This window comes from Octodon degus, unplaced genomic scaffold (genome assembly GCF_000260255.1).
Source record: "Octodon degus isolate 3935 unplaced genomic scaffold, OctDeg1.0 scaffold00065, whole genome shotgun sequence".
Classification (NCBI taxonomy): Eukaryota; Metazoa; Chordata; class Mammalia; order Rodentia; family Octodontidae; genus Octodon; species Octodon degus.
The window spans coordinates 5,816,791-5,830,368 of record NW_004524641.1 but is presented as its reverse complement, the minus strand read 5'-3'; the positions used below and the strand labels follow the sequence as shown (position 1 = coordinate 5,830,368).

General features: G+C 36.4%; 1 pseudogene; it reads right to left on the bottom strand.

Moving 5' to 3' along the window:
- Window positions 1–549: 549 nt before the first annotated feature.
- On the bottom strand, window positions 550–986 carry LOC101589812 (annotated as a pseudogene).
- Between the last annotated feature and the right edge of the window lie 12,592 nt (window positions 987–13,578).

Below are 13,578 nucleotides of genomic sequence, written 5' to 3'. Positions count from 1 at the left end.
AAAATATTTAAAACGACTTTCCTCCTTCTCAACAGCAACATTTTTCCCAGGGATCCATTTGCTTCCAGAGACGCTAACTTCATTCAGACTTTGGGGGGGCATAAGTAACCTAATTTATCCAGTCAGTATTTGCATCTCTTTGGATTTAATAGTTGAGTCAGAATGAGCATTGGCCTGAAGGTACTTAAATAGAGTGGCTTTCTATATGTTTGCAGAGATGGTTGATATTCTCTTTCTTACTGGATAAGAGGAAGATGTTGGCAGCCCTCTTGGGACCATGAGGAAAGCTAATCATAGAATGATACAAGGGAGCCACAGCAGAGAAAAGGAAATAAATGGGATCCTTGATACCAGAGTGAGTTGTGAGATGAAGCCCAACCTTATCAGTCTGTGAATTATTTTATTCATGTGAACCAATCAATGTAAAAGAAAATGCTAACAATGATTATCTCTTTGTGATAAGAACATGATTTTTTCCTGTGGGGAAAAGTTCTCAAAATTTTATTTTCGTTTTAGCATTTCAAATTAAAAGTTATACACAGGAGGACTTTATTCCTGCATCTTCTCAATCGTTTCTTCCTTGTATTTGCCCTTTTCCTTTCTTACTTGACAAGACTTGGCTTTCCGTTCCAGGATCTTTGTGTGGTCTTTGTCTAGCTTTGGCCTGGTGATAACCACCTTACTGGAGTGAATGCCCACGTGGACAGTTGTGCCATTTGCCTTTCCCGCTGCACCCGTTCAATGTAGATGACATACTTCTTCCTGTAAACCTGGACTACTTTGCCAATCTGCTGACCTTTATAGTGTCCTCGCATAACCTCAACTTCATCATCCTTTCGGATGGGCATAGAGTGAACATTGTGTTTCTGTCTCAGCTTTTTGGAAAGAGGAGAAGACATAATTTTCCTGTGAATGTGGGAAGGCGCGTTGAAATGTCTTTTAGGGTTTTTACTTTGGTCTGAAGTCACAAAAGGATTAAACTTCATTTTGGCCGCTGCAACTCCAGCAATGGCCACAAAAGGAAAGAGCTCTCAAAATTTTATAAAAATTATATATTAATTTTATCAGGAAGAAGTGAAAATGTGAAATAAGTCACAAGGTGTATATTTTAGTTATATGTAAGTCACAAACAATGCCTACTACAAGTAGGTGTATAAGATTCACCCATAAAGTAGAACAATTTAAAACACTGGTACAGTAGAATACATAATCTTAGAGAAGACATAGGCCTTGTGTTTGCTAATCCTTGTATCCCTAACAATTAGACTAGTGCTTTCTCTGACGTATTATGTAAATGGCTTTTGAATGATTGAATAAAACAGAATTACTTACCAGCTATACAGGAAGTGGAAGTATACTTTTATTTAATGGGAGCTAGGTGATATAAACAACTATGGTATGCTTTTTTTACAGTAACTAGATTTATTTTTTCTAGCTTTTCATGTGGGCTATGTTTATAGCCTTATTTAGATATTCCTTCAAGTTGTTGGCTTATTTTTATCATTGTAAATGCTGTAATTTAATAATTTAATTTCTGTTATTAATATAAACCAAGGTCTAAAATTATTTTAGTTAGTATATAACTATATATATAAAACTATATATATATATATATATATATATATATATATATATATGTGTGTGTGTGTGTGTGTGTGTGTGTGTGTGTGTGTGTATTTTCATCAACACCCAGTAGGTCTTATTGCTTTTCCCCTTTCAGTTTGCTATATTTGTCTTAGTCACCTTCCCTCTTGTTTAGATACAATACTGGACACTTGCAGTTGAAAAGAGGCAAGTTTATTTTGGCTCACAGTTTTCAGAGGATGCAGTCCATAGTTGGCTGGTTCCAAGGAAGAAAGGACAAGGTAGAAAGATCTGGCAGAGGAGAGCAGCTTGCATCATCACCATCAGAAAGCAGAGAGAGAAAGGAGGAACTAGGGAGAGAAATGTCATCCCAGGTCACATTCCCCAGTGACTCTCTCCTTCCCATCAGCCCTGCCACCACACATGCAAATTTTGGAAGATATTATTTTAATGAAAAAATAAAATAAAGTTTCATAGCAAAATAAGAGTCACAATAGTTAACATACTGTATATCATTGTTGACCTAAACCATAAAGTTATTGAAATAGTCTCTCCTATTCTGTGGAACCTAACCATCTTACCTGGTTATTGATCTTCCTAATCTCAGATAAACCTCAAGAGTGGCTGAGTAAGCAGATGCTTTTGTCTCGAGCAGCACTGAAGAAAGTCAAATGGAAAAGCAAAACAGGTTATGAAATTACAAGTTAAGTTACTGACTTAGACAAGACAGGGTGCAGAAACCATAGAACAGAAACATGCTAATTTGGGAGCCAGCCAAACTGTTTTAAGACTTCGCTTCTTCACACTTGTGGTTTGGTTTCAACCACTGTTTTTTGAAAGGCGAGAGATCAAGAACATGAAAATAAAAGCCAAAAATGTACACTTGTTTTTATTACTTGTTTATTCATTTAAAAGTGAGCTCACTGACAAATTTAATAAGCAATCTTTGAAGTCCTAAATTTTGTTATGACTGCAGAGCATTTTCTAATTTGAATATTGAAAGACTAAAGCTAACCAGCTTTGTGTAATGGAAAGAGGAAGTGGAGAAAACTTGATTTAACCTTGACTTTGGATTTAAAAGATTTTTAATGGCTTGTAGTTAGAACATGGTGTAACTCTTGAACAAATAATTTAAAAAAGGAAAGAAGGATCTCACATCTTTGGCCCAAGAATTAAGCCCTTATTTCAAGAACATGCTTCTAGTAGAGTATATATCCCATAGACTCCAGTTTCTTTCCTTCCATGACGGGGTAGGTGTTCTACATTGATTGCTAGAAGTATCCTCAGTGTCTAAAAACATGCTTACCAGTTCTTGGAATAGAAGCTAAACAAGTTTATGTATTTTTCTGTATTTAGAGAATTACTGAATAACAGAAACATCTGCTTTTTCTTAGCTTTCTTCTTTCACTTTCAGCAAAAGTAACTAATGGAAAAATATAAGAACTAAGCTCTATGTGGTAACAGAGGAACCAGATTATTTTTGTAATAAAGCATGAAACCCAATAAATGATGAGGAGTTATCATTAGGGTGACATAAATATGATAATAATAACCTAAGAATTAATTCTACAAATACATAATTGCCCCCAGGATTCCAAGTTACTTAGACTTCCTTAATTCTTATGCAAGTTTTCTCTAAACCTTTATAAAACGTCTAAATAAGAAAGAAGACTTAGGACATCTACACTGAAAGAGCTTTACTTAGACCTGGTCACAAAGGCCTGGGCAACAAGTTTGGAAACCAGTGTTGTTAAATAAATTTGGTAAAATAATCTTCCCGATACACTAATTAATTGGGATCTAGGTTGCCATAGTCTGTAGCTAATAGCATGGTTAATTATATTTATAAGTCTACCTTATTGTTAGTTCTATGGCTTAATCTAAGGCACTTACATAGGTTTATCATATACAGATATTTTGGAAGCTGTTTATAGCAATGTAGAAATTTGGTAAAATTACTGGAAACTCTTTTAAAAATCATTTCAAATATTGCCTCAGTGGCTGGTTAACAATTTTCTTTGTTAATCCACCAGGCTTTGTCAAACTAAAAACTAGCATTAAAAATTCAAGCCCAGCCTAAGAATGTTAACCTCAGTACTTAACATATAAAGAACCCAAGGTTCAATACTCGGCACAAAAAAAAAAAAAAGAAAGAAAGAAAGAAAGAAAAGAAAAAGAAAAGGAAAGAAAAAAAAATTCAAGCCTAATATTTTCCATAAAGGATTAAAATTTTTATTAGAGGCAAAAGGTAATCATCCCTGAGAACAATGGAAATATTTTTATAAATCATTAAATCACAAGCAGATATTCCAGTAACATTAAGAAGCCCCTCTGAAATTCTCTTACCAACCACAGGAATCTCATTTGTTCATCTATAATTGTCAAAAATTAAGAGTGTGAGCTAGGTGCCATGGTACATGCCTGCAACTTCTGCTGCATGGAAGGTGAAGCAAAAGGAGTTTAGGTTAACCTGAGCAACAGAGTGAGACTTCCACTAAAAAAAAAGTATGAAGGGTGTTATGGTTTGTGTCTAGTTGTCTTCTCAAAGCCTCATGCAGTCATGGGGCAGAGACTTCTAGAGTTTGAGATTAACTCATGATCCACTGGGATTATGGGTCTTAGTACTGCTAGAATTATGGGTGTAAGTGCTACACCCATATAGCCTGAATGTAACATAAGAGAGAGGGAGAGACAGACTTCCTCTATGTTGCCATTGTTGTTGCTTCTCCTGCATTTGCCCTCTGCTCTTTGCAGCTGCCATGAGCTGCTGCCCTCTGCCCTGTGCCACTCTGCCTTGGAGCCAGCTGATTAAGCATGATTCTGGGTGTGTCTGGATAGGACCTGTTTCTGTGACCTTGAATACTACATGTGGTCCCTAATCCACTCTTCTCTAGTACTGTTCCCCTGCTTTGCTCCCCAACCGTGTTGATGTTCCAGCCACTATAGGCAGTTTTCCTGTATCATGCCCTTCTATTATGTTCCTTCATTGGAGCCAGCTGACCATGAACTGAGTCTCCCAGAATCATGAGCCAAATTGAGCCTGTCATCTTCTATGTGGTAGCTATTAAGTACTTTGTCCTAGTGATAGAAAAGTAGCTAATTCAGAAAATTAGTACCAAAGAAGTGGGGTCATTCCTGTGATTATATCAGACCATCTGGATTATAAGCCTTTAGAGTTGGTTTGTAAAATGATTTTGGAAAGCTTTGGAGATGTGGATGAGAGAAGTGCTTGAATGCTATAAACAGAGCCTAGTGAGTGATTTTGGTTGAAAATCAGGGACATGTAGACTTTCCTATTTGAAATCACTCACAGAAGGTTTTAGATGGGAAAAAGGACATCACTGGCTACTGGACTAGAGGTCATGTATGTTACATTGTGCTATAAATTATCTGTATATTGCTTATGTTCTGAGATTTTTGCTTGAGAATTTAAAACTAAGGGTGATAGACTATTTATGGATTAAGGGTGCGAGATTGATCTGGTAGATTAAATTTATAGCAGCTCATAATTCAGACTGTGACATGGTTACTGCTGGCTGATTTTCAGCCAGGTTTATAGCAAAAACCAGGGACAAAAATCAGAAAACCAAAAAATTAAAAAACCTAAATTTTGGTCTAGAGGGAAGCACATGTAACATTGGAACCAAAGGATGTGTGGCTGCTAAAGAGACTAGTGGATTACAAAGAAAATACACACTTTGAGAACAAAGATTCATTTTACTGTGCTCAGCCATCCAAGCACTTAGAGCCTACTGAACCCATGATCCAAGGAGGCCTGGCTACTGTTTTTGCTGACAGAAGACCTTGGTGTCATCCACAGAATGCTGATTTTGCTGGCATACAGAATGTAAAAATTGTAGGTTCAAGGAAGCTTCCATTTTGATTTCAAAAGAAGGCCTAGAAGGCCAGGTAAGGAGTCACTCAGAGGGCAGTACACAAAGCTGTGCGAATAAACCTGAAGCTATAGTATAAACCTCAGGAAGTTAGAGATGCCAGGAATGGAGAATGTCTGCTAAGGGAAGCTGTGAAAGGAGCCAGTCCAAGAGATGGGACAAGTGGGCTGCAAAAGACAAGACCATACAGGTGGGGCTTCCCAATCCTTTTGGAACTCAGTTTACCCAGAATACTCAGTTTATCCTGCATCTTGGATGACAGATATGGAGCTATAGGACTTGATATTTGTCCTTGTGAGTGTTAGTCTTGCTTTGGTTGAATACTTTTCTATTCCCTATTCCTCCCTTTTGTAATGGGAACTTTTAACTGGTGTTATGGTACCTTGGTTTTATAAAACTTGTGGGTTTCTTTTTTCACAAAAGTTCACACCTAAACATTTGCTTTGAGTATCAGAAGAAACTTGAATTTTTAAAAAATGTTGGAACTATTGAGATATTGTAAAGGGGATTATTGTGTTTCTGGTTATGTTATGTTAGGTAGACTATTAATTTAGTATTATCTTTATTTGGAACTTAAGTATGATTTAAGGATATATGTTTGGATATGAAATTCACAAGGAGTGGATTTTGGCTATTAATTCTGATTTGTCCATTTCTTTGGATTAAAAATGCCTAGTAGAATAGGAAAGCATGCTCTTGGATGTATCTGGGTAGCCATGGAAGCATGACCTTGGGTACTACACAGCTCCTCTACTCTCTGGCACTATTTCTCTGCTCTGCTTCCCAGCCACCGTGAACTAAGGAGTTTTGCTCTACCAAGTCATTTTATCATGATGTTTTTACTTTGAAGGCAACTGACTATGGTCTAAATCTCTGAAAACCATGAGGTAAATTAAATCTATCCTTTATATTGTAGGTATCATGCATTTTGTTCCAATTATGGGAAAGTAAGTAATATGTAGTGGAAACAACCATTTCTTTAGTTTTCAAAAACCCACTGTGAAGATGGTGGAGTAGTGAATAGAAGGAAATAGTCTTTCTGAGAGTTGGTATTCAGAAACTAGAATATAGTAATGAAAGGAAGGGAAGGAAAGAAGGGGGTCCCTGGGACTCTGTAATGTCTAAAGTGAGAATTGAAACCCACAGGGAGAGCAAAGAGAGAGACCTCCATGCAGAGAAGGAAGGTTCAAGTGGCACTTTTTCTTTAAGCTTTTATTCATTGCATAGGAGGTATGGCTTGAATCTGCACATGCATAGTGACTACTGGTGACCCCAGAAGCCTCCACAGAGAAATGCACCAGTGGAATCAGCAGTGGACTACAGAGACTGATGAGTTACTTGAATTCAGACATCCCTCAGGAGAAGGCAGTTGGTTGGTAATCATATTAGAGAGGCCAACTGAGCTTAGAACTCAGCAGCTGCAGGCTGGCTCCATCTAGTGACTCCCAGTGTCAGGGTGAGGCAGGGCTGAATTTATGTCAGCAGGAACTCAAGGAGCTGAGATCAAGCCACCAGGAGGCACACAGAGTGCTGCAGGATGAACAAATTGGATACCAGTCTCACAGCCAAAAACTACCCTGAACTTCAGTGGTGCTAAAAGTACAGCCTTGCTGATAATGTACACTAGCCCACTGCAAATCTATAACTGGTTTGCTGGGATTAATCATCATGGATCTGGGCTCAGTGTGCCCAATCTGTTTGCTAATGACAACAGAGACATGCCCTCAAGTGGATGTTATTTTTTCTTTTTTTGTTTTGTATTGTTTTCTTTTTTCTTTATTGTTGTTCTTGTTTTTATATGAGTGTGGACATTGTTTCTAGTTTTTAGTTGTTTTCTGTTCTTTTTATTTCTTCTCTCTTTCCCTCCTGTCTTCACCAGTTTAACAAAGTTCACACACTCTTCCTTTGTCCTCTGGTCTTGTTTCTAATCTCTTCCCCTTCTTCTATTTCTCTATTTTTTCCCTAACCCATTTTTAATTTTCTCCCCTGAAGGTAAAATTGTCATATTAAGGGCATATTTACTGTATACAATTTTCTTATTTCTTTTAGATTTGTTATATAACAGAAATATAGTTCATAAGGTTAAGTATAGAAAATTAATAGTTGCCACAATTTGTCATTTTCTAGGCTGTGTTTGATGCTATTGTTATTTCTTATTATACTACTTAGCTAAGGTGACATGACTGTTCTGATTAGTTGTTCTTCCTGATATAGCAAAACTGAAATTGCCTAAGGGTCATAAACAATATAGTACAGTGCCAAAGAACCAGAGGTTGGGCCAAATAAGCAGCAACTTCTCATCCTAATAAGTTGAAGAGATAGTATCTTGCACCAGACTCAAAACCCAAAAGCCAGCTGCACCTGGAAGACATCTCTGAAGTAACCAGAATAAAGTTCTCAACAGTAGCAACAAAGCTATCTTCCATAAGCAGTTTAAACACATCAATCTAGGAATTAAACTAAAAAAAGAATGAGATGGTACTTAAGATGCAAATCTAGACTTCCAGCTCACCAAAGGAAAATCAAAAGGGCAGTGAGGTGGAACAATTCAAAAGCTACCCACTTGAACTCTCTGAAGTGGCGACAACAGAAGTCACAATGAAGATGAACAGGTTTCTAGAAAAAAATCAAGTCAGAATAATCTCTCAGATAGCTATTGAGATGACGACTATAATAAAGGATGTGATTAGTGATTAGAGCAGATACATATTTAAAAATAGAGGAGCTTAGAAAAATGATAGAAATCATAAATGCTAAATACAGGAAAGAAATGGAATCCATAAAACAGATTCAATAGATACCCAGGAGATTAAAAATTCCATTGAGGGGGCTGTGGGGAATAAATTGTCAGTCTAAGTGCCTGCCTGGCAAGTGCAAGGACCCAAGTTTAATCCCCAGTACTGCATGCTGTGCCAGCCCTGGAACCCTGGGTGTGCCGTGCCAGCCCCCAAACCAGGCTTCATGGTGCACACCTGTAATCTTAGAACTGAGGAGGTTGACATAGGAGGATCATTGTGAGTCTGAACTGCACAGTGAGATCCTCTATAAAATAAATAAATTTTAAAAAATTCCATCGAAAGCATATGCAGCAGAATGAGCCAACATGGAGATAGAATATCAGATCTGGAAGACAGAACTATAGTTACTGACCATGAAAAGAAAGATTTCTTTAAAATAACAAGGAATCATTAAAAAATCAATCTAGCGGTTGTTGGACAATGCAAAGAAAAATCACATAAGATTGGAGTAATAGAAAAAGCAGGAGATAGTGCAAATGACATTTTAAAAAATCTGTTTGAGGAAATAATGACAGAAAATTTCCCAAGCACAGAAAAAAAATTGACATACAGTTAATGAGGCATATCGAACTCCAATTAGCCATGGTCAAAAAAATCTATACCAACACATATAATATTCAAGATCCCAGAAATTCAACACAAGAAGCTGTTAGAGAAAAGAAACAAACCACCTATAAAAGAAAGCCCATCAGAAGAACAGCAGACTTCAACACAAATGAGCAGCAAGATCAAGACAAATCTTCAAGTCAAAAGGGCTTAGAGTGAAATATTTCAAACCTTATAAGAAAATAATTCCCAACCAAGATTGAGGTACCATCGTAAGCTATCTTTCAAAATTAAGAAATAAATACTTCCATGACAAAGAACAACTGAAGAAATTCATGAGTAACAAACCAGCCCTCAAAAATGTTCTGAATATTATAATAGTAAGAGATTAGGAAAATTACAATTCTATGAACATTGATAGAATGAATCCACCTGGCAAGGTAAGCAATTAAACATGGGGGAAAAAATGGAGCCAACAACAGAAAAATTATAAGACAAGGATAGGCCAATACATATCAGTTATAACCATCAATGTAAATGATCTCAGTTCACCAATCAAAAGAAACAGAATGGCAAAATGTATTAAGAAACAAGTTTTAAAAGGCCAGGCATGATGATGTGCACCTGTAATCATAGTACTCAGGAAGCTGAGGAAGGAGGGTCATTGTGAGTTCAAGGCCAGCCTGGGTTACTTAGTGAGCTCAAGGCTAGCCTGAAACCCTGTCTCAAAAAAGACAAAAAGAGAGAAAGGGAGGGAGGGAGGGAAGAAAAGAGAGAAGGGAAGAAGGAAGGAAAAATGATCCACCAATATTATGCATACACAAGACATATTTAACTCAAAAGAAATTCATAAACTGGAAGTCAAAGGTTTGTGCTCACTTTGGCAGCACATATACTAAAAGTCAAAAGATGGAAAAAAAATACTCCATGTGACAGGAACCCAGAAAATACAGGGGTATCTTTTCTATTCAAGAGACGCAAAGAAGGTCACTACAAACTTGTTAAGGGAATAATTCCAGAGAAAGAGATAACAACCATAAATATCTATCCAACAAATGCCAGCGCATCCAACTATGCAACTATATAAAACAAGTATAAAGAGACACAAAAAATTAAGTAAACACTGATCCAATTGTAATGGGGGACCTCAATAACCCTCTGTCACAAATAAGTAGATCAACTAGACAAAGAATCAACAAAGACAACAAAATATCAATATTTCTACAGTATTCCACTCCAAAAATCATAATGCACATTCTTCTCAGCTGCATACAGGACATTATCCAAAATAGACCACATAATAGCTCACACAACAGACTTATGCAAATGTACATAAATTGAGATTATCCCCCTCACATTATCAGCAATGAAAATACAAATTAGTGGCAAAGGAAACCACAAAAACTTCATAAATGCATGAAAATTAAATACATCCTCCTGGATAACCAATGGTCACAGATGAAATTAAAGAAGAAATTAGACAGTTTCTACAATCATATGAAAATGCCTATACAACCAGAATTTATGGGACAAAGTGGAAGCAGTCCCTACAAGGAAATGTGTAATGGTGAATTCCTATATCACAAAAACAGTGAGCTCAAGTAAACACCCTAAATTTATACCTTGAGTTTCTAGAGAAAGAAGGGCAAGTCAAACTCAAAGCTCATATGAAGACAGAATTTATAGAGATCAGAGGAGAAATAAAAGCTATGGAGACTAAAAAAACAATACATAAAGTAAAGCCATATTAATACACTGAGCTGTGAAAGACTCAAGTCAACAACTTCTGTGGATAACCCACTACTACTGTAGACTGCTGGACTGTGTTGGATTGTTTTGCTGAATTCAAGCACCTATAATATTTAGCTGCCCAATAGAATACCCATCTCTGACAGGACTAAACAAAAAGAAAGGGGGATAAAAAGGAAGGACCGTTTTGTATTTGTATATACAGAATAGTTAGGATAGATGTACAGCTACTTTCACTTAATTCAATGAGAAGAAGGATTTGTACTAATAGTGTTTGGACAGGATATCCTGTCTGCTTCTTGTACTATGGATAACCACTAAGAAGATAACCATGTACAATGTATTAATTATTTAAAATGTTCTATTAATCAGCTTTGAAAAAAATACAAAGAATCAATGAATTGAAAAGTTGGTTCTTTGAAAGATTAAATAAAATCTATAAGGTCTTAGCCAAACTTTTTTTTTTTTTTTTGTGGAACCAGGGATTGAACTCAGGCCCTTGCACTTGCCAGGGAAGCACTTATTCCACTGAGCCATCTCCCCAGCCCCTAGCCAAACTTATAGAAAGAAACAAAGAAAGAAATAAAGAAGGAAAGAAAGAAAGAACTCAAATCCATGTCATTAGGAATGGAAAGGGTGAAATCATAACAGATCCTAAAGAAGTTCAAATCAACATACATATTTTAAGAACTTGTATTTTTTTTGGGGGGGGTCTTTTTGACTTTTTGAGACAGGATCTCATGTGGTTGAGAACTCATGTTCTAACAAGATGAAAAATAAAAAGTGGACAGATTCCTAGATATATACGAATTACCAAAGCTAAATCAAGAAGATACAAAAATCCTACATAAATCAATACCAGTCAATGAAATTGAAGATGTAATTAAAAACCTACAACAAAGAAAATCCCAGGTCCTGAAAGATTCACTGCTTAATTGTATAAGAAATTTAGAGCAGACTTAAAACTACTAATTCTCAAACCCCTTCAAGAAATTGAATGGGAAACAATACTCCCAAATTCATTCCTGGAAGCAAGCATTACTCTGTGCTAAAATCAGAGAAGGACCTAACTAAGAAAGAGAATTACAGATAAAACCCTCTCATGAACATAAATGCAAAAATTTTCAATAAGATCCTGACAAACAGAATGCAGCAAGTTGTCAAGATGATTGTACACCATAACATGTAGTGTTCATCCCAGGGATGCAGAGATAATTCCACATATGCAAATCAATAAATATACTACATCATATTAACAGAGCCAAAGACAAAACCCATATGGTCATCTCAATAGCTTCAGACTTGAGGATCAATGGAGCAGATTAGAAAATGCAACTTCGAATACCCTCCCTGGAAGAAAGATAGCCTTTATTTCATGCATATATCTTGTACTCTGACAAACTACTCTGATGATAATAATATGCAATGTTTTAGTGATTGTTACTCTCCTATGATCTTGCTTTGAAAAAAAAATTTAATATAAAAAGAAAAAAGATAGCTTTTTAAATAAATGTTGCTGAAAAAACTGGCTTTCCACATCCTAATGATTAAAACTAGACCCATGTCTCTCATAATGCACTAATCTAAAATCAAAATAGATCAAAGATTTAAATATTAAAACAGAAACACTAAATCTTCTGGAAGATAGAATAGATAGAACTCTTGAAGACACTGGTGTAGGTAAACACTTTATGAAAAAAACTCCAATCACACAGGAAATATCACAAAGAATCAACAAGTGGGATCTTGCCTTATTAAAAAGCTTTTGCACAGCAAAAGAAACCACCAACAAAGTGAAGAGTCAACCTACAGTGTGGGCAAAAAAATTTTGTCAGCTGTTCTTCAGAAAAATGACCAATATCCAGAATATATGAAGAACTGGAAAAAAAAAATCAGATCCCCCAAATTTAAATAGCCAATCCCAAAATGGGCATCTGAAATGAAGAGATCCTGCTCAGGTGAGGTACAAATGACAGCTAAATATATGAAAAAATGTTCAGCATCACTCTTGTTTTGAGAGATGCAAATTAAAACAATGCTGAGGGCTGGGGAGATGGCTCAGTGGAATAAGTGCATCCCTGGCAAGCGCAAGGACCTGAGTTCAATCTCCAGTTCTGAAAAAACAAACAAACAAACAAACAAACAAACAAACAAACAAGCCAAAACAAAAAAAAAAACCCAAAATAAAAAATAAAACAATGCTGAGATGTCATCTCCAGAAAGAATGGCTGTTATCAAGAAATTAACCAATAAAAAGTGCTGGCAGGGGCCGAGGAGATGGTTTAGTGGAATGAGTGCTTCTCTAGCAAGCGCAAGGGTCTGAGTTCAATCCCTGGTTCTGTCAAAAAAAACAAAACAAAACAAAAAAAAAAAACAAAAAAAAACTGAAGTGTTGGCAGGACTGTGGGGGAAAAGGAACTCTTCACTGTTGGTGGGAGTGCATACCTGGTGCAACCACTATGGAAATCAGTGTGGAGATTCCACAGACAACTAAGATTCGAGGTTCCACTTGACCCACCTATTTACCCTCTTGGTATCTTCCCAGAAGAATTAAAAGTATCATGCCACAATGATATATACACATCCTTTTTTATAGTGGCATAGTTTATAACAGCCAAGTTTCAGAAACAAAAGCCCCTTTGCTTAGTTTGGAAGGTGGTAATCAGGGAAGGAACATGAGCCCTGTGACAGAGAACTTATCCTGGATGAAAAAGATTGGAGAGGAAGATGTCTTCATGGGAGTAGCTGCAGAATATCAGTGAAAGTAATTGCAAAATAACCAAAAGGTCTCTGAGGGTCTTAAAATGGGAGATGAGAACAGCTCTGTGTCAGCCTCAGAGGCTAGGTGACTAATGAGAAGCTATTGTAAAGAGACAGTTGAAGCAGGGATCATTCTGTGAAGAATATTCTATAAAAAACCCTGAGTTTATGTAATGCCTTCCATTCACAATAGCTATTCTGTTGTTTCTTGTGGACTTTTGATTTTCATTCTTCTCAGTTCATTACAA